Raw genomic sequence first — 27,164 nt, 5'->3', positions numbered from 1 at the left:
TTACACATATACACACAAACACAAAACATACTTCTCCATTTACTGAACAGAAAATTGAAGAAAATACAAATAATGAAAAGAAAGATCTTAGGAAAAATAGTTAAAAATAAGAGCAACATTAAGAAATACGTTTGACACGTATTCACTTTCTTGCTCTCTCTCTGACCGTATACTAATGAACAGTTACAGAGAATAAGAGCCTGAATATTGAAGTATTCAGCAAAGCTCCCCAACCAACAAAAAATTGTAAATCCATGCAAAATCTATCTGATCACAAAGATGTTGAACCTTAAATGTCCAAGAGCATGTCCAATATCTATGAAAATTGCCCATTCACAGGAAATGCATTTAAATTGTCTTTGTCCAGGACAAATACAGGGAAATGGTAGTTGAAGGAGCATAATTATGTTAAAATGATTCAAGAAGGGTGACAGTCTTTCATGAAACCTAATCAGTACCTTGGTTGTATCTACGGGCACAGAGTGGTCAGGAGCAATCTACTGAACTGCTAGTCCTCAATTATCATCATCTTTGACTTGTTGCCTAAGTACATGTAGTATCCCAGGGTCAGTGCTTATGAAATCTGGATTCCTGTGTGACTTACCATCTTTGAGGACATTCAAATACCATTTTTATTGTCTTTTCGACTCCTTTTATACAATTCTGCTTTTTAATAGCTAAGCAATAAAAAAAATCTTTCCACAGGGTGATCTGATCCAACCTCCTTCACTACAGTTTTAGATTGCTAGATTATTCCATGCCACGCTTTTATTTCATTTGTGATCTGCAGTGTTTGGTCAAAAGAAGGTTTTATTTTAATCAGTGTTGTAAAATTACAGACCTGAATTTGTAAATGTGTGCTATACAGTACACATTATTTAATTTTATAGCTCTAGTTGATCTTTTTCCACCTCTTCAATATTTTTGCTTTTCGAGCATGCTTTTGATATCATTTCTTGTCCAGTTAGGTGAAGTTTCCCCGATAACTTGTTTTTATTTCCATAGGATACAATTTCAATATGGAAATATAATCCCCTTTCGAAGAGAAATATTTTCGGAGCAGATATTCTGTGTTATCTCTTATTTTCTTAGAGTTTAATGTATACGTAAAAGAACATTGTTTTCCTACACATTCTGCCCCCTCCCCAGTATCATGTGTCTTTTACTAGTGTGAACCATTTACAGCTGACATTCTCTCTTGTTTCCATATTTCCACATCGTAGTACTCAGTTTCACATCATACACTGTAAATTCAAATTTCTCCTCAAGTTCTTGACATTTTAGGGTGCAAATATTTACGATGCTTCTTTTAGATAACACTAAGTCTCCTAATACCATTAGGCATAGTCGGAACCACCTGAATACTGTTTTGATCAATATCACTATTTCTGTTCTTAGTATCCTTCCTTTTTATCAATTGGGGTATTGGATTGGCTGTTGCTATAGTTTTATTTACCCCCCTCTATGTATTAAATAGGCATAGGAATAATTTCAGTATCATTCTCAGTCTTCTCCTTGATTCTTTTGCTTTACAGTTCCTCTTTTCAGCTGCACCGGCCTCAAACCCCAAGGAGATACAATGCCAACTGCTCTCAGAGAGTACATCCATTAGTTCTGTGTCTCAGCAGATATGCATGCAATTTAAATAACACCTGTCCTGGATACATCTGTTTATTTCATTATCTTGTTCCCTTTGCTGTCTTCCCTGAAGGATCAAGTGAATCCAACTGAAAACCATCTGAGCCATCATTTTGCTGAGGTGTTCAGTTGTGCTTCATCTGCTGCACTGGGGAATCCTCAAGTGTCATTTGGTGTGGTTTGAAGAAAGATTAGTGGGTTGTTATTTTCACTCCTCAGAATCCTTTCCCACCTAAATCCTGTAGCTTGTATCTTTGCCTCTATTATGCAGCACAGTCTTGTAATCTCTAGTTCCTCAATAATAACAGGTGGTTTATTCTCCTTAGCAAAGAGCACTGAGTCACACAGACTCCTCTTGGTGTTGGTATGACTCTTGAGTCATCCACTGTTCTTCCATCTTCAAAACTCTTGCGATATCTCTAAATAAGCTAATGAGATTGTCAAGAGAAATGTTTTTCAAAAAAACCCCTAATATTATTCTAATAAGTTGCAATTAATCAAATGTGAGAGCTAGTTAAGTGTAAAAAAGATCATAAATACTCGCTACATTCCACTCAGATAAACCATAAAACTATTTACAAAATTGTGATAAAGCAAAACATTTTTGCAGTGGAAAAAATGAAAGTGTTTAATTTCTTCCAGCATTTGTAATCAGGAAAAAATCTGTGTCTCTGGAACGTTGTTTAGGTGATTACAGCAGGACATGGTTTATCACAATACCAAGCCTAAATATAGAAGACCTTTGTGTTTAATGACTGTATATCTCATATTTTTATTTCAGGTGCAGGTAGAAAAATGATAAGGAAGAAACAGTATTGCACTGCTGACATGGAGAGTGTATGTGTGTTTGAGCATATGCTAAAGCTGTTGGAGTTAAGGAAAGGTATAATTTATTCCATATTTTCATATATATTCATATTTCAGAAGGTATAATTTACTCCACATGTTTAATGAAGTTACTCCTAGCATTGCTCTTTCTTTCCATGCTGAATCCCTCTTCATTGTGGAATACATTCTTAAGCAAATCCTGATCTGCATAGCAGATGACTGTACTTCTCTGTGGAATATGTAGCTGTGTATCAATGAGGGAGATTTCTCACTAGTCAGGTCCTGTTATCTCAAACAGTAGAAGATTACTTGGCCTGTTAGTCAACTGAAGGGTCTGTTATATGATGAAAGTCACATTTAACACTTGCTGGTTTTCCCTTGTATGATATTACAGTTTTTTCTCTGTGTACAGAAATCTAATTCTTATTAATATGTGTAGTACACTAAATGTTTATGGACAGCTAACCGGATGCAGGGGGAAGGAAAAACTTGACGTAAATTAGACCTTAGTGTGACCATGTCTATCTGTGTGTTTTCCATGAATACTGTGGTTTGACCCTCCCTTTTCATGTGTCCTCCCAAAAAGATGACTTAACATAAATGCAATCATTGGAAACATAAACCCATTCATTGGAAACATAAACCCAAAGATTCGTGGATTAAAGTAAAAAGAGCATTTGTGCCTTAAAATGCAGTAAGTATGAGTATCCTGGCAATTGGGGAAGTGTCTTATCAGCATGTTGTTGTTCTTAGTTCTTATCTGAGCAGAGTATAGAGTTGAAATTCTCAGTTACCATCTCTGAGGATTTTCTTTTCTCCCTTTAATGTTCTAAGGTCGTAATTCTTTCATTCACTAGCTACACCTTGGAAATTCTAATCTAGCTACCTCCAATTGTGCGGTGGGACACAAGAACAACTGAAGACTGATGATTTTATTTCAACACTGCATTCAGCTGAATGGCTAAATGGGACTTTGACAGAAGGTTATAAATTATGTAAACAATAGATCTATTTGTTTTAATCTTATTCAACTTTGTCTGTGATTCTTCAGATGTGACGTGAATTAAAGATTGCTTTTTAACTGGAGAATATAAGATAGAAAAGGAGACTTCTCCCTTTTTATGCACAAAGCCTGCTTTCAGTGGGAGGGAATCCAAAGTGCTTTGGCTGAAAAGCCACAGAGAACTCTGATGAATCCTCTGATTTGGACAACAGGGAGAGTAGACTGGTGTGACAGGTATAAAGAACCTCTGAAACTCTGTGGCTGCATATGAGTCACTGAAAAACTCTGTTGATGTACAGCCCCCACACACAGTGCCTGTGAATATGAGGTTTTCACCAACAGAGGAATTAAGGTCTGGTATTTCTCACAGTGATATGTGGGATCTCTAGAAAGATGAACTCCAGTATACTGAAGTAATGATTGAACTGAATTTTACGTTTCTTTCCTGTCTTTTTTCTCAATGTAAGAAAAATTTGCTGCAGTAAGGAAAATACCGAAAGAAAATATTTGGTTTTGTTTTGCAATTTGTTCCTATGTATGAGTTCGTACATATAATTAAAGCATAGAAATGATTTTAGGAAGTATACGGTCCATCTTCTTGTAGCTCATCAAGCCATCGTAGCCATAAAGTTTTATATCACGTAAAAATTTATCAGCAGTAGTGTAGTGGCTTTTTTTTTCCTAAATATAGGAAGAGGACACAAATAAAAAAAAATTAAATTTTAAATTTAGAATATTTTAAATTATACTTAAGGTATTAAATTATTTAACAAACACAAATGTGTGGTTAAGAACTCAGGTGTAAAAGATTTGTGTATATAAAATTAATCCTGCTCTACACACAGCAGCTTCATGCTCTTTATCTGCGGGCACAAGTAGGGTGAGAAGCCAACAGAGAGAGAAATGGATGATTAAAAAAAGTTATGAAATTTAGTTATTAGCGTGTTCAGATTTTCCAAGATTTGGGACCAGAGGAGATAAAATAACCAGGTATGGGGGATAGACTAGTTTCCTTTCTGATTTTGTTTTGATTGCTCTGCTTCATTGATTTCTTTGATCTCAAAACTTTCTGAGTGTGTTATTTTCAAGATATTGAATGCACTTGAGACAGGATAATAGGGACCAGACTTGAGACTATTCATCATCCTGATTTTTTTATTGTGGTACTGCCTCAGCTGTACTCAAATCCTTAGTGTACAAAGTGTGATAGAAATACTAAGACATGGGAAAATTAATAAGCTGATCAAATCTAACAGGTTCCACAGGTCTTCAGCAGGAGGTGAAGGAAGAGAAATATGGATAGCACCTTGTTTATTCTTGCAAGGAACACTGAGAATCCATCTTGAGGCTGATGGCAAACATCGTTGTATAACAAGCCAGAGCAAAGGCAGTTTTTCCTTTCTCTTTCACATTATTTCTAGCAGAGTTTGGTTTTGGTTTTGTTTTTTTGTTTTGTTTTGGTTTTTTTTCATAATTAGGAAAAAAAACCCAACAACTGAAGTATTTTACTATTTCCCTAAAGACATAAATTACTAAAGATAGAATGTTTATTCCATATATATTGTCATGAAGGAGCTGATTCCTCACACAAGAGATCAGATTGTGGTATCTATGGAATAACTAGAGGATTAAGCTGCAGCAGGGTAGGTTTAGGCTGGACATTAGGAAAAAAATCTTCATGGAAAGAGTGGTTAGACACTGGAATAGGCTGCCCAGGGAGGTGGTGGAGTCACCATCCCTGAATGTGTTTAAGACTCGTTTAGATGTGGTGTTAGAGGATATGGTGTAAGGGAGAACTTTGTAGAGTGGAGTTGATGGTTGGACTCGATGATCCCAAGGGTCTTTTCCAACCTAAATAATTCTATGATTACCAAATTTTAATTAAACTAAACAAACTGCTGCTGGACTATGGTGTCTTTCCATTTACTGCTAAAGCACCTTTGCACTTATAAAGGCACTTTAGTTGTAAGGAAAGATGTCTGAAAAATGCTTTAAGTGTGTTGCACCTTCCATAATCTATACTGGACAATACATTAACCTCCTTGCAAAATATCTCTGTTAAAGGGTACTGCTGCCATCAAATTCTACGTGTTTATAAAATATTTTCTTTTTAAAATGTAAATGTTATTCATTTTACTGCTGGCACGGGGATTTGCTGTGATCTATGACTGACCTTTCATTGGTACTGTAAATGATGTATTAATTATCCTCACGATATACATCTTCTTGAGTGAATGCACATATGAACAGCTGTGCCAAGTAACTCCTAGAGGCTATTGAACTGTTAGACTTTATCCAGACTAATGTATGTCTGAGGAAATTGGCTTGGAGGAAATGTTTGTAAGCACTTCAGGATTATTACTTAGAGCAGTGACTGTCCCTTAACACATTACAGCTTTGAAAGGTCTTAAGAGGGCACAAGATAAGACATTTTCAAGATTAGACATTTTCAAGATTAGGGTGCTTCATTTAATTTTTCTCTATTAAAACTTTAACTCCTTTGTAGAGGACTCTATGGGACATGATGAGATGAATCCTGAGGGAATTGGCTGATGTAGTTGCCAAGCCACTCTCCATGGTATTTGAAAATTCATGGCAGTCAGGTGAAGTCCCCGGTGACTGGAAAAAAGAAAACATGACAACCATTTTTAAAAAGGGTAGAAAGGAGGACCTTGGGAACTACTGACCTGTCAACCTCACCTCTGTGCCTGGGAAGATCATGGAACAGATCCTCTGAGAATCTATGCAAAAACACATGATTCGAGACAGCCAGCATGGCTTCACCAAAGGCAACTCCTGCCTGACCAGCCTTTTGGCCTTCTATGGTGGAGTGACTACATCAGTGGAAGAGCTACAATGTCATCTATCTGGACATGGCCTTTGACACAGTTCCCTACAACATCCTTCTCTCTAAATCGGAGAGATATGCATTTGATGGGTGGATTGTTTGGTGGATGAAGAATTAGTTGGATAGTCGCATCCAGCGGGTAGTAGTAAATGACTCAATTTCCAGATGGAGATCAGTGACAAGTGGTGTCCCTCAGGGGTCTGTCTTGGGACCAGTACTACTCAATATCTTCATCAATGACATAGACAGTGGGATCAAGTGCGCCCTTAGAAAGTTTGCAGATGACACCAAGCTGAGTGGTGCAGTTGGCATGCCTGAGAGATGGATATTGTCTAGAGGGACCTGGACAAGCTTGAGAAGTGGGCCTGTGTGAACCTCATGAGGTTCAACAAGGCCAAGAACAAGGTCCTGCACCTGGGTCAGGGCAACCCCCAGTACCAATACAGGCTGGGGGATGAAGGGGTTGAGAGCAGCACTGTTGAGATGGACTTGGGGGTACTGGTGGATGAAAAGCTGGACTTGAGCCAGCAATGTGCACTGGCAGCCCAGAAAATCAACCATATCCTGGGCTGCATCAAAAGAAGTGTGGCCAGCAGGTCGAGGGAGATGATTCCACACCTCTACTCCACTCTCGTGAGACTCCACCTGTGTCCAGCTCTGGAGCCCTCAGGACAGAAAAGACATGAACCTGCTGGAGCAGGTCCAGAGGAGGGCCATAAAAATGATGAGAGGTCTGGAATACCTCAGCCTGGAGAAGAGAAGGCTCTGGGGAGACCTTACTGCAGCCTTTCAGTACTTAAAGGGAGCTAATAAGAAAGATGGGGAAAGACTTTTTAATAGGGCCTGTAGTAATAGAACAAGGGGTAATGGTTTTAAACTGAAAGAGGGTAGATCCAGACTAGATAGAGGGGAAAAAAAATATGCTAAGGGTGGTGAAACACTGGAACAAGTTGTCCAGAGAGGCTGTACATGCCTCATCCCTGGAAACATTCAGTGTCAGGCTGGACGGGACTCTGAGCAACGTGATGTAGTTGGAGATGTTCCTGCTCATTGCAGGGGAGGTTGGACTAGATGACCTTTAAAGGTCCCTTCCAAGCTGAACTATTCTATGATTCTATTATTATTTCCATAACAACTCAGGTACACCAGCTGTGCGTTGCAATCAGATCACAGACACACAGGCTCTCTGAATATCTTGCTCATGGCACGTCTTACAGATATTCTGACCTACCAACCAATTTATGGCAAGATCTTTTCTTCATCATGTTTGAAAATCTTTTACTGTGTTAACTTTCAATTTCTTACTGATCTGATATGCTTATTAGCATAATTAACACATTTATTCATTTTTTTGGTAACGATCACAGGCTTAAAAACCACGCAGACAATAGAGCAAGCAAAAGAGATTTTTACACTTCTGGATCACATCATCAGCTATTATTATGGGCTGGAGAGATAAGCACGGACTTCCTCATTGTGACAGATTTTATTACATATGATAACTTTATCAAAAAGACTCTCTTTGCTTATGGAGTACCACTGCAACACTTTTTACAAAAAGGTTTATTTCTATTTAAAAATAGATCTATTATATAAAAAAGAACAATCACACTCTTTATACCAAGATAATGCATGACAGAAATACAATTTCTCTTTTTTTCAGAAAAAGCTATTAAACAGAATCAATCACAGAATCGTGTAGGCTGGAAGGGACCTCCCCAGATCATCTAGTTCCAAGCACTTTTCAAGCAGGATCAACTAGAACAGGTTGCCCAGTACCATGCCAGTGAGATTTTTAATATCTCCAATAATGTAGACTACAGGGCCTTTCTGTGCAACCTGTTCCTGTGTTTGATGACACTCAAATAGGCTAATAACGCTAAAATAATTGTATTTAGGTAGGGAGTTTATTATGTAGCTAGAGCAGAAGAGTGTTTCTAAATAAATCAACCCAACACTAAAATAGAGTTTGTCTGAAAAAATACTGTATTTAATATTGTGGTATTGGTAAGATACTAAGCGGGTAATATTCTTTAGATTATAGTACAAAAATATCAATAAAGTCCTAAAATATAAACTGCATTTGGTATTTGAAAAGTATATAGGGAAAAAAGGAAACAAAATTATGCCTCTATTTATATAGGACAGGTTTTTAATATAGAAGATCTACTGAGCACAGGCTTTTGTATCAACTTTGGATGAAATGAAATATTGTTCAAAGCACATTTGACTTCGTGCTGAATATATACATATATATCATGTTTCTTGTTTAGTATTGGAGACTATAAGACCAAAGATAAAAGTGTAATGATTCTATTCAAATTCTGACAATATGAAATTGTAGCCCTGTGACTTGTTTTTGTTCTGTCATAAATAGTTGTGCCCTACCCTCTAAAACTCTGATGTTGAGAAGCTTACAGAAAAATTTCACATATGGAAAATACCGAAATAATAGTGGTGGGTTTGTCTGTTTGCATGTGAAATAAGAGATAGAATAAGTTGTCTATTTTTTCTTTGTGTTTACTAAGTTAACATCTGGATTCCTTTAAAAATCAAAAGAAAATAAAGTAGCTAAATTAGCTAACAATGGGAGACATCAGTAGTTAATACAGATCAATTGGGACAGATCAATCAACCTTTGTCAACATGGCTCAGTCTGAATTCCATAGTATTTTCAAGCTGTTATTCCCAGAAGAAAAAAACTCATAAATTTCCTCCTTTCCCATCTTTCTCACAAGCTCCCTTTAAGTGCTGAAAGGCTGCAATAAGGTCTTCCCAGAGCCTTCTCTTCCCCAGGCTGAACAACCACAACTTTCTTAGCCTGTCTTCACAGGAGAGGTGTTCCAGACCTCGGATTATTTTTGTGGCCCTTCTCTGAATCCGCTCCAGCAGGTTCATATCTTTTCTGTCCTGAGGACTCTAGAGCTGGAGGCAGTCTCACGAGAGCAGAGTAGAGGTGCCGCAATCACCTCCCGCAACCTGCTGGCCACACTTCTTTTGATGCAGCCCAGGATACGATTGATTTTCTAGGCTGTGAACACATGTTGCCGCCTTATGTCCAGTTTTTCATCCACCATTCACGTAATCTGGTAAAATTTGAAGCTGAAAGGGTTCTATCAGAAATCCTAACTGGAAGCGTTTTTTTAAAAGCTCATATTGAAATCAACCAAGCTTTCTTCCTGTATGTTTATTTACTCTTCTTTTTTTTTTTTTAATGTGTATTTAGAAATTCCAGCATTATTGCAAAATACACATTGATTTATTAAGTGTGGTTTGAGTGTTAAGGCTGAAACAAATCTCAGCAATTTAAAATCTTGCAATATAGATATTTTCAGTCAATACGAACAATCTTTTCTGATTTAAGAAAAAAAATAAAAATCAAAAGGAGCTGAATTCAACATTGCAGTCAAGTAGAAATTTCTAAAATTAACTTTTAGTGAATATTCATGTTACTAAAGTCTATTGTAAGAAAGGCAGGTATTGTTTTGCAACACAGAAAAGCTGTTTCCATCAGAGGTGATACGATAAGGGAACGACTAGACAAAGAGGCTCCAGCAAAGTCTTGTAGAACATCTTTTATCACACAGACAAAAGGACAAACTGATTCATAGGGGATTAGTGACTAGAAGGGTAGTCAAACATTTAACCAGGGCTAATGACATTGAGCAATTTTACCAAAAAGGAAAGAAAAAAACTAGTCAGATAATTCCTTTAGGTGTAGCATACGGAGAGGTAAAGAGAGGCAGGACATCCGGAAGGATTTTAGCCGCTCCGGACAAACTGTGAACCCTGCAGTACCTAACCAATGGGAAACACGGGAGGGAAAATTTGGAATTAGGATTAGGGATTAGGAAATAAATAGGCGTGTTTCAAGAACCCAAAGCGTGCCTACTTGCTAGGTCACCCGCTCTTGCAAGAATGTTCAAATAAAATGTGCTTCGTATCGTTCACTGCCTGAGCCGTTGTTACTGGGTAAGGACCCTTTCTCACACTATGATATACTGGGGCAGATCAATCAACCTTTGTCAACATGGCTCAGCCTGAATTCCATGGTGTCGTGGTTTGGCCTCAGGCGGCAAGGAAGAACCACGTGCCGCTCGCTCGGGCCTTGACGATACGGGAAGAATCGGAAGAAAAAGGCAAAACTTTTGGGTTGAGACAAAGGCAGTTTAACAGAACAGCAAAGGGAACAAGAAAACACCAACACTGACACGGGCAGAGGACTATACGGACACGGTTACGGAGCCGCCGCTCCCCGCCCGGACCCGGGACGCCCCAGCCCGCTCCGGGCGGCGACTTCCCGCCCCCGGCCCCGGCAGCTCGGGGCGGGCACGGCTCACACGGCGTGGGGTACCGGGGAGAGTTAACCCTGTCCCCGACGGAACCTGGACACATGGTATTTTCAAGCTGTTGTTCCCAGAAAAAAAAAACACTCATAAATTTCCTCCTTTCATTAAGTTCTCATTGCCTAAGGGGAGATTGCAAAGAATGTTAAGTGGTTAGACATTTTATTTCTGAAAAACAATGGAAACATTAGTGTCTAATTGCTTAAATTTTATCTGTGCTTTTGAAAACCTGAGTTCTTTTTCCTTCCATGCAAATGCATCTGTGCACCATTAGCTATAATTTAAGTAAGTAATTGTACTGTAAGTGCATTTTTTTCAACTTAAAAATTTAAGAAGAGATCTTACCGTGTTGTTTGAATGACCCTGTTGCTTGAATGAAGTATCTGAAGCAGTTTTAACCTAACGTTACAATGCTTCCTAAGGTTTTTTTAATTAATATAGCTGGCATTTGTTCAGGATGAAAGGTGTCTCTTTGCAAAGACTCGTGAGACAAAGGAAGAACTCTCAAGTAATATATTCCTCTCTGAACTATTGCTGAACAGCGTTAATTATCCTTAATCTTGTGTTTAGAAACTTTCTGGGAAATCCTTTATGAAGGCTGAAAACCAACAGAGTGAATCTTAGGTTATATGAATTGTTTTTTTACACATATGTACTTAAACTTTTGTCTCAATGACCCTGAAATTTATGAATGTGAATCAACAAAACAAGTCGAAGTCAGATTATGTCAGGGTTTCATATGATAATAATATTTTACATGATCTAAGCATTTAGTCAGAACTGGGCTTTACCAGAATTTAAGGTTGTTATTAGCTTTTAGCAGCTATCCGTTTTGTAAGCTATGTGTTCCAGATCAGATAGGTAGGTCTTAGGGTATTGTATCTGATCAGTGTAAAGCTTTTGTGCTAGTTAAGTCAGTGTTTTTGTCCTCTAAGTGACTTACATATATTTCTATTCCTAAACAGTGCTACACATTTCAATTTTTCATTGGGTGCTTTCTCTTCATCTATGTTTTGCTTGGGCGACAATTGCATGTAATGTTTTTCCAGCTGCTTCTTAAAATTTAGTAAGTTGCATAAATTAACTAGATCAATAAAATGTCCTCATAGGACTTCATCAAGGTAATTAACAGTTAGTCTACTTACATGTAAATTCCATATCAGAATTTCAGTAAGAAATCAGAACTACCAAATAGTCATGTAAAATGCTCAGAAAAGTTCATGAGCAATACAAAGACTTAGATTTGGTTGTTTTACGAATCAGAATATTTTTCCAGTAGCAATTGCTGTAATGTAATTCAAAGCTGACACAAGAGTGACATAGCAGTCTATTGATAAGATCACAAAATTAGAGCTTTAAGTAGGAAAATTAAAGAAAATTGTCTATGGGCATTCATAAACAGGAAAAGAAATCTCATCTCATAGCAAAATATTCTTTTATTTTGCAGCAGCAGAAAGGTTTTGGCATTGCCTATTAAGAAGCAAGCTTATGTAAGCAGGATGTTTTGTTCATAATTCTGATAAGGTGACTCTTCAGACTGAGATCGTTCATTAACTGTTGCAATCAAATGAAGCACAACATTCAGAAGTATACTTGCTGACTAAAACTCATCAGTTTGTATGATAAAGCTTAACATTTTTCATCCAGTAAGTTTGTTCTAAGATTTTCTTCTTGCCTGTTTGCACATCTATTTCCTCTTAAAATATTTAGTTTGCAATAATGCAAATTTCCTTGACAACTTAGCTGACTTATAATATTCTGCTACAGTTTGCAAGTGACAAAAAATATCTTTAGTTATCTGGCAGCTGGCTGAATGAGCTGCAGGTCAATATTCCAGTGGTTCTTAACAACACAGTTGAGAAGAGTCATATCTTCAAGGGCTTGTATTTTTCTTCCTGGCATCTTGCAGTAACATGTACTGAAAAAGAATTGCAGCTTGTGAAAACTAAAGCTTCTGTTTCATAAGAAACAGGAATATAAACAAAGCATAACACAAAAGAATATTTGTCATGACTCTTTATACTCAACTGTGATAAGTTTTATCCAAGACCTCAGCCTTCCTTTTTGGGGATATTATCATATTCTCTTTGAATACGTACTTAGCACAACTGATAAAATATGCAACATTACTGTATACATTTGGTCTTGTGATGTTCAGGAAAAATAATTAGTTCACTATGGAAAAATGAATAAATAATAACATAACACCAATTTTAAAGATATCATGGCACATTATCAAGTACTCTATGTATAACATGGAGCTGGCTTAAACGCTCTTCGTCCTGTTGTGTAGAATCAGCTTGTGTGCTACATATGCAGAAAGACAGAAAAATGCAGCTGGAGCTAAGGAGTATGGAATTTTCTTAAAGCCATTTGGCATTTCAGACATGCTTATATCTTTTAACCAAAAGTGGAAGCTGGATAGATGCTGAGAACTTATAAAAGCTAAATTTATAGTAGTATTGACAAGGCTACTCCTATAGCGTGAACCACACTTGACATAACACTGAAGTAGATATATATGCTGGATTTCAATTTCCTTTAAATATGTTAAAGCATAAAACCACACAGTAATCAAAGTTAAAAAACATACCACGTCCCTATCCAGAAGACAGTTTTATCCAATTGAATAGACACGCTAAAAATGCTGGGAGATTGCAAAGCTGTGGAAATATTTTATTTTGTATAGAGAGAGATGATAATTTATTATTTTTACATGAAATGTGGTTAATACAATTTTGTCTGGTTTTTAAATTTATTTTTTTTATTCTTATATTGTGCCCATCACTATAGCATCTGGAAACCTGATTACTTTCGTGGCACGGTTTGTCTCTTCAATGATTTAGGCATTTACGTGATTATAATATTCATTAATAAAGAAGCAGTCTGTGGGGAAACATGAAAAAGGTAGTCAGTACAATGAATAAGTTGCACGTAAAATGCCCTCAGTACATACAAATAAACTGCACATAAAATGGCTGCTTTTCTTCACTGAGTTCAGAGCCATCAGTAATATAAAGGTTCAAAGGCATAACAGTCACCTACTTGCTACTCTCACGTATAATAAAATCGCTCTGTGCTAACAGTCACGTCAGACCTAACTGTAATCACCTCCTCTCTAACACCAACTCTTTATAGATCATACAGTGTTCCCCTCCTAAAGGACAAAATATACTTTACTGTGCCTTTTTTCTGATTAAGATGGTAGATTTCCAGCTGCCTTCAGGGCTGCTATCAATTCTGCATTACAAATGAGAAGAAAGCATAGGAAAGGAGTAGCTTAAATGTCTCCTCCTTCTAAACAGAGAAAAAATCACGCCTCCAAGAAGTTCTTACTGCTCAGGAACAGCTAAGTAAAAAGAGGAAATCTCCATTTTATACTTAAACATACATCTCTTAGGTGGCAGCCCAACTTTCTTGCAGGTTTCCAGTAACCTGACAGCTAGCATCAATGTTAACATGAACGTTTCCTATTAAGCTCCCTCCCTTTGTCAATATTATGGGACTGCTTGAAGAGTGGTTTTTTTAATAGCTAAATATTTGTTCCTATGATTTATGTTATTTGTCCTGTGAGTGTTAAGAACTTGAGCTGTCTCAATAAGCTTTCCATGCCTCTCATCAATCACTTAAGATGAAAGAAAAAGAAAATCACAAAAGAATGGTTTCTAAATCCTCTAGTCCTATCATCTTTTAAGTCTCTTCACCGTAATCAACTCCATACATACTACTGCTTTGAAGTAGTTGTTTCTTACTAAATGTGAGACAACATTCATCATACACATAAAGGGATGGCATGATTATCTGGGGGTTTTATACCAAAGATTTCTTTTTTCTTTTCTTTTTTTTTTTTTAATGGGAAGAAAGAGTTAAGAACATAAACTATAATCACTGTCCCACTGATTTTTTCGAAGTAGAGATACCCTGACAGTCTCAATGCCGGTGATATTTCCACCAGTAGAGTGAAAAACCAAACCCAGCTTTTGGTAGTATCTAGATGTTCAAATTATCACATAAAACAGACTTTAGTATGGAGACATGGTTGTGTCTTTTGAAAACAAAATACTTTAAACCCAACTGCTTTTCCAAAAATCTTGAGTAAAATATTTTAGAAAGTAAATGGTTCTAGTTTTGCATCAGAAAATCACTAGTTGCTTATATGCTTTCAAAAGCTTTCACAAAATTTAATATTCTTTAATTGCTTACAAAAAAAAAAAAAAAGTTTGTGATCCTAATATACTCATCTTGTCAAATGAAAATTTTGAAAATTTGTCTAACTTCACTCTTGCTGAAAGGTTAGTTTCCAACCTTCAGCAGTCACCCAGCTAGCACTTACAACTGCTTATTTAAGTGGCTACATAGCTTCTACCACACGCACATATTTATCTTCACGATGCAGACATGAGAGACAAAAGTATTAACATCTCATTTTAATACTGGCAGACTAGCACACAGAGAGTTGTTCAAAGAGAGCTGAACCTTTGCATCATACAGCAGTGTTATAGCCCAAGAAACATTCTTCACATTCCAGTTAATAACAACTAGTATAACAGTCTCTAGCCGTTGACTAGATCATTCATACTGATATTGTGGAGTTGTTTAATCTCATTTGATCAAAAGTGATTTACTTTTAGGCTACACATATATAGATGTATACTACAGTCTTCAATTTGCACTGACCTTCAAGGAGCAAAAATGTAGTGCTGTAGAAATGGTCCCTTATTCTTTATAGTCGCATAGACATTTATGAAATAGAGAAAAATATTGAGGTTTTGTACTGATTTTTTGGGTATGCTATTCATGCCTTTTTTCTGTACTCAATCAACCTGCACATATAAATTTTTACTACAAATTTGTGTTAACATTGTATATGGACATTGACTGTGCTTTTAGCTTAAATGAAAACAATCATCTATATATGTCGTGTTCTAATATGTTGTATTGGGTGTAAATGGCAAGGTTTTGTTAGTGCGTGGCTGCAGGGATTCCTTCTGTTGGAGAAGGTCAGGTACTGCCCTGTGCCAGACATAATGGAAACCGCAGCTGGTTTCACTAAAGGCCAAAGATAAGCCCAAGAGCCAAATGCGTGGTGCCTGTGAAAACATTTAGGAAAGTTCAAAGGATTAGGAGGGATGGAACAAGAGAAGGAGGGAACTCCAAAGTCACAGGCATATTAGATGCTCCGTGGAGGACAAGGTACAGCCCCAAAGGGGCTGCAGCCCTTGGATGAATCCATACCAGAGACTATATGCCTCTGAAGACACTGCAGCCTGTGAAAGACACACCTGGAACAGAAGAAACGAACAAGAAGGGAAGAGAGGAAGAGAAAATGCTACATCCTGACCCTGACCACCTGTGCCAGCCTGAAGGGACTGTGCATCACTGAAAAGACTGAATGTGACCTGTGGCGATAACAAGTCAGTGACTGGGTTAAGGTTGAGCCCAGGAAGCAGGGAGGAGTGGTGTCTGGCCCTAAGTGTTTAAATGTTTGTCTCCTTTGTTTCCCAGTACCTGAATCAGTAACTAAATGTTTATTGCCAGTGAATGAACTTAACTTAAGTCTGTTTTGGCTGCGACAGTATCTGGTGTGTGATTTCCCTGTCTTTATTTCAACCCATAAATTTTCTCATTCTGTTCTTCCTATTTTCTTTCCCATCCTGCTGGGGGTGAGCAAGGAGTACGCGAGTGACTGTGTGCATGCTCAGCTGCTAGCTGGGGTCAACCCACCACATATGTAGAAGCAAAGATCATTCTTAAACAATAGCTGATATTTACCTGGATTTTTTTTTTTTCAATAATGGCCAGGAAGGCAGTCCTTGATTAATATTGTTTCTGTGTCAATGGAGCATGCTTTTAAGTGTACTTTTCAGAAATATAAAAAGCAGATTAATTTGCTGCATATTTCCATATAACAAGACACTGCGGTAGCATCAATAAAATATTAGACCTAAACCCATATTTAACTATATAGTATTTGTTTGCTAAAGGTAATAACATTTTTAGGGTGACATCCCCCAGAATTCTTCACCCCACTCCCCATACTGTTCAATATGTCTCCCTCTTCATCTCTAATGTAGTGCATCACACCTGAAATCAGTTCATGCATTCAGCACATCTTTTATTCTTTTCAATAAGCTTCCTAATTGCTGAGGACGGACAGCAGAGTAAATATATAACAGATGAGTGATGATAATAAAATCATTCTTTCTTCCAGTGGTCTGTATAGCACCATTTTTGCTGATACCTTGCAAAGTCTGACCTTTTAAACTGACAGGATGTTCACCATTGAAGCTTTTTAAAGACAGCTATCTCATCTCAGAAAAGTGGAAGCTAGGCATTCAAGACTGACTTGTATTTGTCTCTGAATGAAACTGTCATTTTTGCTCTGTTAGTGTCTGTTAGCAAGTTCGGACAAGCAGTTATTCTGCAGGTTAGTTCATATAACCTTGAATTTTTCAGAAAGTCCTTGAGAGTTAAAGCAGCTGGTTTATGCAACTACAATTCATGTATATAAGTGAGTTATACAGAATCTTGGCAGCTAGCAGTGCTAATAAACATTTAATTTACAACCCATACAATCCTTTTAACTTTGCAAAGTGTTTAAAGTATCCATCTATTTCCCCTGATTTATTATGATCCCTGGTTAGCTCCACTTTCATTTATGGAGAACCCTCCATGGTGTAAAAAACAGGACTAAGATACAAACAGTTCTCGATTCAGCAGGAAGCACGTTAAGATTTCAAGCTGGACATATAGTCCACACATTTAGTAAGTGGACAACACCCTCCATTCTCCCAAAACAAATCAAAACAAACAAAAAGGTGCATCAGCATCCCTTTACCAGTGAAACGAACATATATGACTGAGACCAAGGAACTCACTGCATCATTGTAAAAGGAAGAAGTTAGATTATTTATACTGGTATAATGGGCCCAGCAGCAGAGGTATCATGTACTGCATTATATATTTGCATAATTCACAACAATGGGTGCCAACCAACCAAATAAATAGTCAAAATCAATCCAGAATCCAAAGTTTTCAGCAAAATACCCTAGGTCGGAGATCAGGAACCAGTCTCCGAACAATCAAATAAGTTTTAAAATGCAGGCATTGTATTACACTTTCTTTCAAACAGAATTCTTTTCTTCCGGATTTAAGAGTCCTTTCCTTTTTTTTTTTTTCTGGCGTGGAAGGATAATGCAATAATGACTGCATGTAATTTCAGCACTGATCTGCCCTGCTTATTATGGTAGGCAACATGTTCCTAAATAATTCTTGGAGATGGCAGTAAGCACCTTGCAAAAGCATGCAAACAGATGAAAATGGATTTCAACGTGTATGTAGGATACTTTAATCTAAAATGTTTAATCTAAATGTTTGTTCTCACAAAAATGGTGATTAACAAATAAATAAAACCACAGAAAGAGTCTAGACCACTTCAGTCCGATTGCCATTGCTGTGTCAGGGATTGCAGAGAAAAACCAGAGATTATCCATAGCTTTAAAAAAAAAAAAAAAAAAAAAAGAGTTTAAAGACATATGTGTCTGTGTAAAAACTCTCTTGGGTATGATAATCAATGATAGGGAGCAAACACTGAAGTTGGCTTTGCTGCTACCTTTTATATAGCTTTGAGCATCTGAGTGTAGTCTTCTCTTATTTGGCCTACATCCTGATTTTTCTTGCGTCTTTGTTGCTTCCTTAGTGCCTACTTTCACTGCACAATGGTAGAACTATGTTAGGAATGCTGATTCTCACGTATTCCACAGCTTTACAACACTGACAAATAATATAAAATATAAATAAATTTAAAGCTGTATCCATGACCTAAAATTCAAGAATAATGTACTTGCAGCACATTTGCAGAAATATCTGCTCTTTTTAAAAAACACTTTTTCACTTATTCCAGTTTTATTGTCACTCCAAAAAGTAGTAGGACATTGTAACTCTAGGATTCAGAGATGTTTTGTTTATGATCATCACTTGAATATCAGTTGCTTTTTTTGCTCAGTATGTGAGATGAAAAGATCATATGAGATTTGCTGGCATGCAAGAAAGAAGTAAGAAAAGCTAAGGCTTAGCAGTTATTATTATTTTTTTTAAAATATCATACTTCATAACTATAGTTATTTGAAAGGGCTAAAAATTTAATTAATATAAAAAACTCTTTTTTGTCTTGAAGAATAAGCAAAAAAGAATCTATCTGGTTTGGTTTTTTCTTCATTGATCTCTGCAGCAGGAGCTTCCTGCAATATCTGTATGTAAAATAAAGGCAGAGATGCATACCTGACACTGAGTAGGACGAAATCTGCAGAGAAACAAGGGTGATAACTTTTTTCTCAAGCCCTGGAACTAAAATAAAGAATATGAGGAAGCCTAAATCACCATCCCTCGGAAAAGATGGTACCTAGAGTAAGTCTCATAGTTTTTCCTACTAGTTTGTGTGGAATATTTGAGGTGGTAAACTTATGAAAATTTAGACTTTTGGCTTTAAAACATAAACCACAACAGTTTGTAATATATACCTGAACTGAATTCTGCTGCTACCACCAATTCAGCAGTCTTAATCCCATTGCCAAAAGAATATTTTTCTTGGTAGCTATACCTCTCTCTTCTATCTTAAAGGCTTGGAGAGGACACTGCAAAATGAACTCTGTGAAAAAAAATGTAATCGTAGATTGAATAGCGTTTCTTAGGGAAATCTCTACAGTTTAAATTGGAGATCAGGTCCATGTCTTTTTGGATGGACATAGAGCCGTGATTTATCTGAATCATGGAGAGAATAGCTTATAGATTTTGGACAATTTTTGACTGATACCAATTAAAGGAAAAGGAAACTTTGGAAAGATGAATTTGGAGTTATTTCAAATGGTGAAAGCATGTTGGAAATAATTTTAATGTTTCTGGAATATCTTGTTTTGGCATTTTAAAATCCAAGCCCTCCTTTTTAGTTAAAAGTAATTTTCCAGTTTGAGAAGTAAGGTAACTATAGCAAACTAAAAAATATAAGACAAAAAGATGCCAAAGTAGGTATCTGAGGTTACTCCAATTAAATCATTTTGGCTTCTTTGTTATAAAAGTATGTGAATTTCTTGTACTGTTTCAGATGTTGCTTTTATCCCAGCCTGATCCCTGGAAAGCCAATCCACTGGACAATATTGCATTGCAGTTACAACCAGCTAAGTTGTTCAAATGATTACTCTCAGGGGCCTAAACAAGTGGACGTCATTATGCAGAGTTAATTCTACAGCATTTTTTTTTTTTAGGTACCATCTGAAGCATGTTGATTTCCTCAATAAGCTGCTGGACATCTTTTCTTCTTTTCTTTTCATTTTTCTTGGTGAAGGTGAATAAGGAATTTTGGAATTTATAACTATGAAAATCCTGTTTTGTCACTAAGTAAATAAATGTTTGTCCAGTATTCATTAGTGTTCTATTTATTTTGTGTATGTAGTCAAAAGTCACTATTGTATAGACTAATATATTTGGAAAACATAAACAAATAAATATATGACACAAAGTATCCTTCTGCTGGTTAAAATGAGCTCCAGTCTGCCTCTAATATTAAGCAGTGACAATTTTTGTGAGAGTACCTAATGCAGAGATGCATGGATTCTCTGTACAACAGTCCCAGATAAAAGTACAATAGGCTTTATAAATTTATTGTTTCCAGCTGTCAAAAACGTACAATTGGGTGGATGTTGCAGACCCGTTAAATTCTACCTGCATATTACTGAATGAGGACTGTATCAGGAAAGGTGTGCACAAAAAAAGGGTGAGTACTACGGCGTTTTGACTTGCTCTCCTCAAAATACCAGACAATGACCAATGGAATTCTTTAAGTAAGTTCTCTGTTCTTCGTCAATTGTAAACTTTTGTAAAATTCCTACTGTGTCAAAAAGCAGGCTAGATAGGCAGCCTGCCGATCATTCCCATAAGTAAACACATAAACAGAATGCAGAAAGTGTCTCCATTGTTTTCAAATCAGCATATCGACATGCTTTCAGTATTTACTGTAAAATGTTCTCAGAGTAAGTCAATATGCTTATAACCAAATAGTGATGAATAGCTTCCATGATCGTGTCTGTCCAAAATAAATCTCGGTGCCTATTTCCTAGGCTGTCCACCCTGATTCCTGATATTACACAGTGGTGCAAACCACTCTGCATATAACAGCATGTCTCTGGGAAGATACAGGTCAAGTAGAATAGCTCTTGCAAAAGAGACACTTATGGGTGAGCAAAAGATAACTCTAAATGATGATTCTAAATTTGCTGCTGAGAATTTTCAACTCTATTAATGAAGGGATCAGTACTGCTGAAGGAATCTGAAATTCCTTTGTCTTGTAATATCTTCCATTTTACAATCTTTGTTAACTTTTCCTTTTTTAGATGCACAAATATGGAAGCCATTTTCTAGGCTAGGGTGGTAGGCTTGTTTCAATGAATGTTGATGCAGGCATGGAAATGGTCACAATTTGAAAGTATTCTGCTATGTGGAGGTGAAGCAGCAAGGAAGTGCTTTTCAAGTATATACAAAAATGTTTATGTAAGTAAAAAAAATAAGCCAATGATCAAATTAGAAGCAATTTATTCAAAATAATAGTGGGAATCTATGTAGCAATGTCTCCTTACAATAGAACTTGTGTGTTTTTTCCCTAAAATCTAGGTGCCTTGAGTATGTCTAAAATAAACTCTAAATACAAAGACCTGCTGAATTTAATGTTTACTGGTGGCAGCAAGTCACATAATAAGACTATTACAGAGCAATTTGGTAACGTAGATAAAGGGAAGCAAAGTTTTGGCTTAGGTTCAGTATTTTTATATTCAAATATATTAACAGTGTGCACCTTACCAACTAAGTCAGTCTTCACTTTAACAGTCCAGATCATCCTACATTTCCCTTTCCTCCCATAAAGGTCACTTTCAGTGTCCTCGCAGGGGTATGAAGCTTCAACTGAAATTAATTCTTTCTCTGCAAGAGGAAAAACACACCTGTCGGGTTTTCCACAAGAATCACTGAAAATCTTGATCTCCTGGTCTTATGCAAATTCTGAATGCTTATATCTCTCAATGACCCAGCAGAGGCAACTCTGCTGGCTTTGAGACATTAACATTAACATTGATATTCACATTGCGTCAAACTTCTATCAGCTTTTGAGCATTTCAAGACATTGAGATGATCCAAAAGGAGAGCAAGGAGGTTGGGGTTAGAGGCTCAGAGATTTCATAAGTAGGACAATGACAGTATACTGAAGAAGACCTTTTCAGCAAATGGTGGCTTATTTCTTCATTAAGAAATTTTGTTAATTCTTGAAGGACTTGAAGTAAAGAAAGTTAATACAGCAGTGGGAATATTGCAAATTTTTCAAATATATTAATCTTGGTGATTTCTGGGTTTCCTAGATAAGGAGTGTGAAATATGTCGTTTATAAGATTTCTGTAGACTTTTTGAGGGAAAATTAGATACAGGCAGATCTTTTTCACCGTGATTGTTTGTGAAGTGTAAATGGAAAATTCCAGTACTTTATACAATATTTAGGAAAAGATTTGAAGCACTTTGCTTTGCATAGCAATTAGAGCTGGGAAAAAAAAAAAAAAAGTAATAATTCAATAAATTTTCCTCATTCCTTTTTCAGAATGAAAACAAGATTGCCTAGAAATTGATTCCATTTTGTTTGAACTTAATTAATGTATGGAATTATTCTTATGCTGCTTTAATGAATTATTCAGCTTTTGTAGGTAAAATGCAAATGAAAATATCTGAATGTGTATATCTACTAGTTACAGGGATTTTGGCTTTCTTCACTGATTGACTTAACTGATGAAGTTCACAAGTTTCAAGTCCAGATTTTATGCAATTCTTGGTAATGTATAATGTAAAATAATGTAATATGACTTTTAACAAACACTCAATTTCTTTTCATAGCTGCATAGAAAAACAAATTCAAATTCTGGCTTCTTCATTGAATAGAATGCACCTGCCATAAGTAGCATCTCTATACAAACACAGGAATGGAAATTTGATTTAACTGTATCCAAACTGCATGTCCAGTGGTAGAGTTTCCTCAGTACAGTATGTGCTGATACTCCCATATCGTGTACTACAATTTTTGCAAATGAAATGGAGAAAGTCTGATTTTTTTGAGGCTGGCATTCTGGAATGTCCTTTTTATGGGATTCTCAGAATAAAAATTAGGATACATGTGTTTGTATATAATATAGCATTTTCCAAATGGCTCATCTGATTCCTTCTAAAGCAATAGATCGTTAAATTTGTCAGTCATGGTACATATTCAAGTATCTCAGGGACTTAGATCTCTGAGTTCCATTTCTAGACATGATTAATATTTGGAGCATAAAGACTTATATTATCATTTTATCTAAAAATGCAGATACAAGGCTGAGGTCTTGAACTGAATGTTAGGGATTGTAGAGCAGAACCATTAGTGAAGGACAACATATTCTGTTGACTATGCCTGATATCTGAGGGACTCTTGGTAAGTGACTAAATCAGTGAATGAGTTCTCATTAAACGTCAGGAGCAGAAAGTGTTGGGAATGAATCAGGTAAAATTAGGTTGGCTATTCTACTTCAACTAATTGCTCTCCTGACGAACTGTTTATTTGGGCAAGGCCTTGAAAACTATTGCTGTAGCTCCAGTGAAAAGGTATCAAAGAAATGTTCACTTCTTGAGAGCTTGAGAGTACATGAATCCCACTGTGAATTTTAGCATATAAAATGTCTTCCCTTGTCACATGTATAGTATCTCTTATTTCTTCTAAAAAACATTTTTTAGAGTAATGCGATGAAGAGTCATTTGGACCACTATGCATTTGTTGCAAAATTGAAGTCATACCAAGCCTATTGGGGTTTTCTGTGTTCTGGGACTTCTCCATCTAATCAAAAGCACTTTAATTAATAATGGATCTCAGTTTTGCTCTTTTTCTTAGGCTGTTTTCAGTCTATCAAGTTATTCCTATTTCCCACATTTTTTTTTCTCCTGCAGTAGAAATGTTAGGGACAGAAAGAAATAACCTGCTTTAATTTCTTTCTCCAGTATCTCTCCTTGCTCTGGGAATGATGCAGACTACCGTAATGCTGTTTATGTTTATTTGTTTATGTTTTATCCATCTTTCAGTGGTAATTACTTATTGCAAACTGAAGAGCTGTAGGGTTTCCTCACTTTTATTTATTTGTCTCATTTACTACTGTAGTTATTTACATGTTTTCCAGTCAGTTAATAATAGATTTTTTAAATATTCATGTTTATTCCATAGAATAAGTATACAGAAGTTTTCACATTTACTTTAAGATCTATAGACCTTTTTAGCTGCTTCTGATTATAATTCTATTTTTTAAAAAAGCAAAAGTTTTAAGTAGTGTATTTCTGTGTGGCTGTGAAATTTCTGTAAGAACTAGTTTATTCAGTAAGTTGGAATAAATAACATATTTGCATCATACTTGATACAGTCATGTCATTTTCTTCACCATAGTTGCCTATGCGTGACATATAAGATAAATTTAGCATGCACAGAATTCTTTGTAGCATTGTGACTTCTGTATAAAAAAGGCACGTGAAAAAAAAATATGTGAATTTCTTGATTTGAAATGTCCAGTTACATAATCCCTTATGCATCAATTAGCTGGTAAGGGTAGACAAACTTTTTTTACCCTTTTTATTCTTTGTCATTCATATTTAATACAAACAGTATTATTTCCCATCTAATAGTTAATTTTCATATAACTAATGTAAACCAATATAATAGTTTAATTTTTATAGACGCACAAATTATAAAGTCTGATGGGACATTTCCCATAATTTTGTCTCATCTTATCTACTACCCTGGTGACAGACCTTCTCTGAGTTAATTAATGTTTGAGTGAAAGCACACATACGCGAATATGCTCATAATATAAATGTATTTTCTTTGTTCTAAAAGCCATGTTATCCTTCTCAGACCTCTTATGTTTTCCATATATAAATGTGTTATTTAGCTTACCCTTATGATTTGTATGATTTATTTCTAATCTGAATTTGTCTAGCCTCCACTTCCAGTTTCTTGATTTTTTATATATTTGTCAGACATTGTGAAGACCATTCCATTATCAAGTAGACATTGTTTAGTCCTTCTGATATAAACTAAGCTAAACTGAAAAAAACTTAACTAAACTAATAATAAAAAAAGAAAAAACAGTCATTCATAGAACTGTAAATCTTATTATGCATATTTTTAATAATTCTCTACACCAAATGACTACGGAATGGCAAATGTTACACTAAATAAGAGGTAAAAGGCTGGAGGAAAATTATAAGTGGAGTATCTCAAGTAGACAGATTGCTTTTATTAAATATTATAAAATATGACCTTGGTATGAAAAAGTTGGGCTGTCATCATGAAACTATCTGGTGAAAGAGAGATGTGAATCATTGCATATGCAAAGGATAATCAAAATATCATGAAGAAGGAATTATATCGTGAAGAAGAATACCATTATGATGGATACATAGAAACAATGAAGTTTTATAGGATGAAGTGCAGAGTCAGACAGTTAGAGACTAATAATAAAGAATTTTTTTTAGAAAGTGGAAGTGGAGATGAAATTCCCATGTGGAATCTTTCTCTACTAATGGTAATATGGACAAGAAAAAAAGCAATGAAATCTAACAATCAAGATAGTTTCAGCTGACAGAGAGAAAAATTCATATTACTGTACAAACCCTTATAAGACTTCATCAAGAATACCATTATAATTTTAAACTTCATTGGTCAAGAAAAATGAACACAAATGAAACGAGTTTCAAAGACACTGAGGATGAATCTGTAGGATGAAGTGCAAATTCAAGAGCCTGTGAAATAAGGTATCTTAAATGGCCTTGAATTATTTATCTTAACAAAATGAACCCAACTAGAGAAATGACTTTGTCTATAAACCTACAAGGAAACTAACAGGGTTAAAACTATTGAAGTTAACTGAAGATCTTAAAGTAAGAATGAATAGGCCATGAGTGTATATAGACTCAAAAACAGAAGAGTCTCTCTTGCCATCAAGAAGTGAGGTTCTTGAATGGCCTCAAAATACAAATATGTCCCCCACTAGTTCTGTGACAGAACCCGGTACATTTATGGGAGTTAACAGGGTTGCCTGTAAAAATAATAATAAGGGTATATTTGTAGTAACCCAGCCTTTTCCTTGTAATCATAATACATATTTTAAACATTTTCAAATTTCCGTTCTTCATGATAATCTCTTTCTCAGGAACTGAGTGACTATACTTCACAAATGTAGTCATCCCTTTGTGTGGGGGAGCATATTGTGGGTTTGGGATGCAGTAGTGAACAGTTACTGCTTGTCCTTCATATTTCATTTTTCTTACAGTTGACATGACCCATAACCTCTAAAATCTTTGAAATGCGTAGCTTGTCCTATCTTCTGGTACAATATGGTCATAAGAATACAACACTACATTTTATACTAGATTCTACTGAACGTCTTTGATTCTCTTGAATCTGATGTCAGAGACACTTGAAGTCAGTGACTAAGAAAGGTGTAACTAATTAAGGTTGCCTAATGTAGACAGCGAGGGGAAATACTTGAATTAGTCAGTGTATCTCTTTAGGCCTACTGGCCATAGAAACTTACTTTTGGACTATGGGGCTTTCCCTCTGCACATGATCTCTTTCCCCCTCAAAATCTCTTCTAACTAGGTTATAATCAGCGATTTGAACATCAGCCAAACTGCCTCATCAGATTTCAGCAATACTGGATAGATGAAATATGTACTCATAAATTAGCAATTTATAATTGCTATAATTTATTACTCAGGCTCCTTGAAATGAGCTCTTATTTGAATATGGTTCTTCCAACTAGTATCTTGTACTTTTTAAAATAAAACTGCAATGTTTAACTCCTTCTCCCTGCTTTCATGAAGGAATTAATTACTGATAAACTTCAAACTCCTAATTGATCAGGGGACAAAGATGCCTAGGCACATATCTATACAAAATAAATTGAATTACAAAAAAGAAAGATCATATTGTTATTTTCATTAACTACTTTTAGGGTTCCCTCTCTTCTCAGCTCTGGTAGAGTTCAGCTATAGGAAGACTTTGGTACCCAGTCTGTGCGATCAGGAAACCTGGCCGCACCTTCCACCTAGAGTACAGAATTGACACTATTGGAGGACATAAATTAGTTAAAAAGACCAGGAAGTACTTTTGCACCCATCCACTGAAGATAAAAATGCTGCTAAAATAGTATTTTATATCAGCTTCCACAAAATGTCTTTCATACTTTCACAAAATTTCCTTTCATATAGGAGATTTTTGGTAGTGGGCAGCAGAAGCAGTGAAGAGAAGTACCTGCTAATGTTTGAACAACTCGTTGGATCTCCTTCACTTTCTCAATAATGGTATTAACATGCACACCTTTCCAAACTCAGTGTGTATGCTTTCATCACAGTGCTTTGTCTCTCCTACTCACGTTCACTTACATTCCATCCATTT

Source organism: Chroicocephalus ridibundus, chromosome 4 (assembly GCF_963924245.1).
Source record: "Chroicocephalus ridibundus chromosome 4, bChrRid1.1, whole genome shotgun sequence".
Taxonomy (NCBI): Eukaryota; Metazoa; Chordata; class Aves; order Charadriiformes; family Laridae; genus Chroicocephalus; species Chroicocephalus ridibundus.
The sequence above is the reverse complement of the archived record's forward strand: the minus strand, read 5'-3'. Positions refer to the sequence as shown.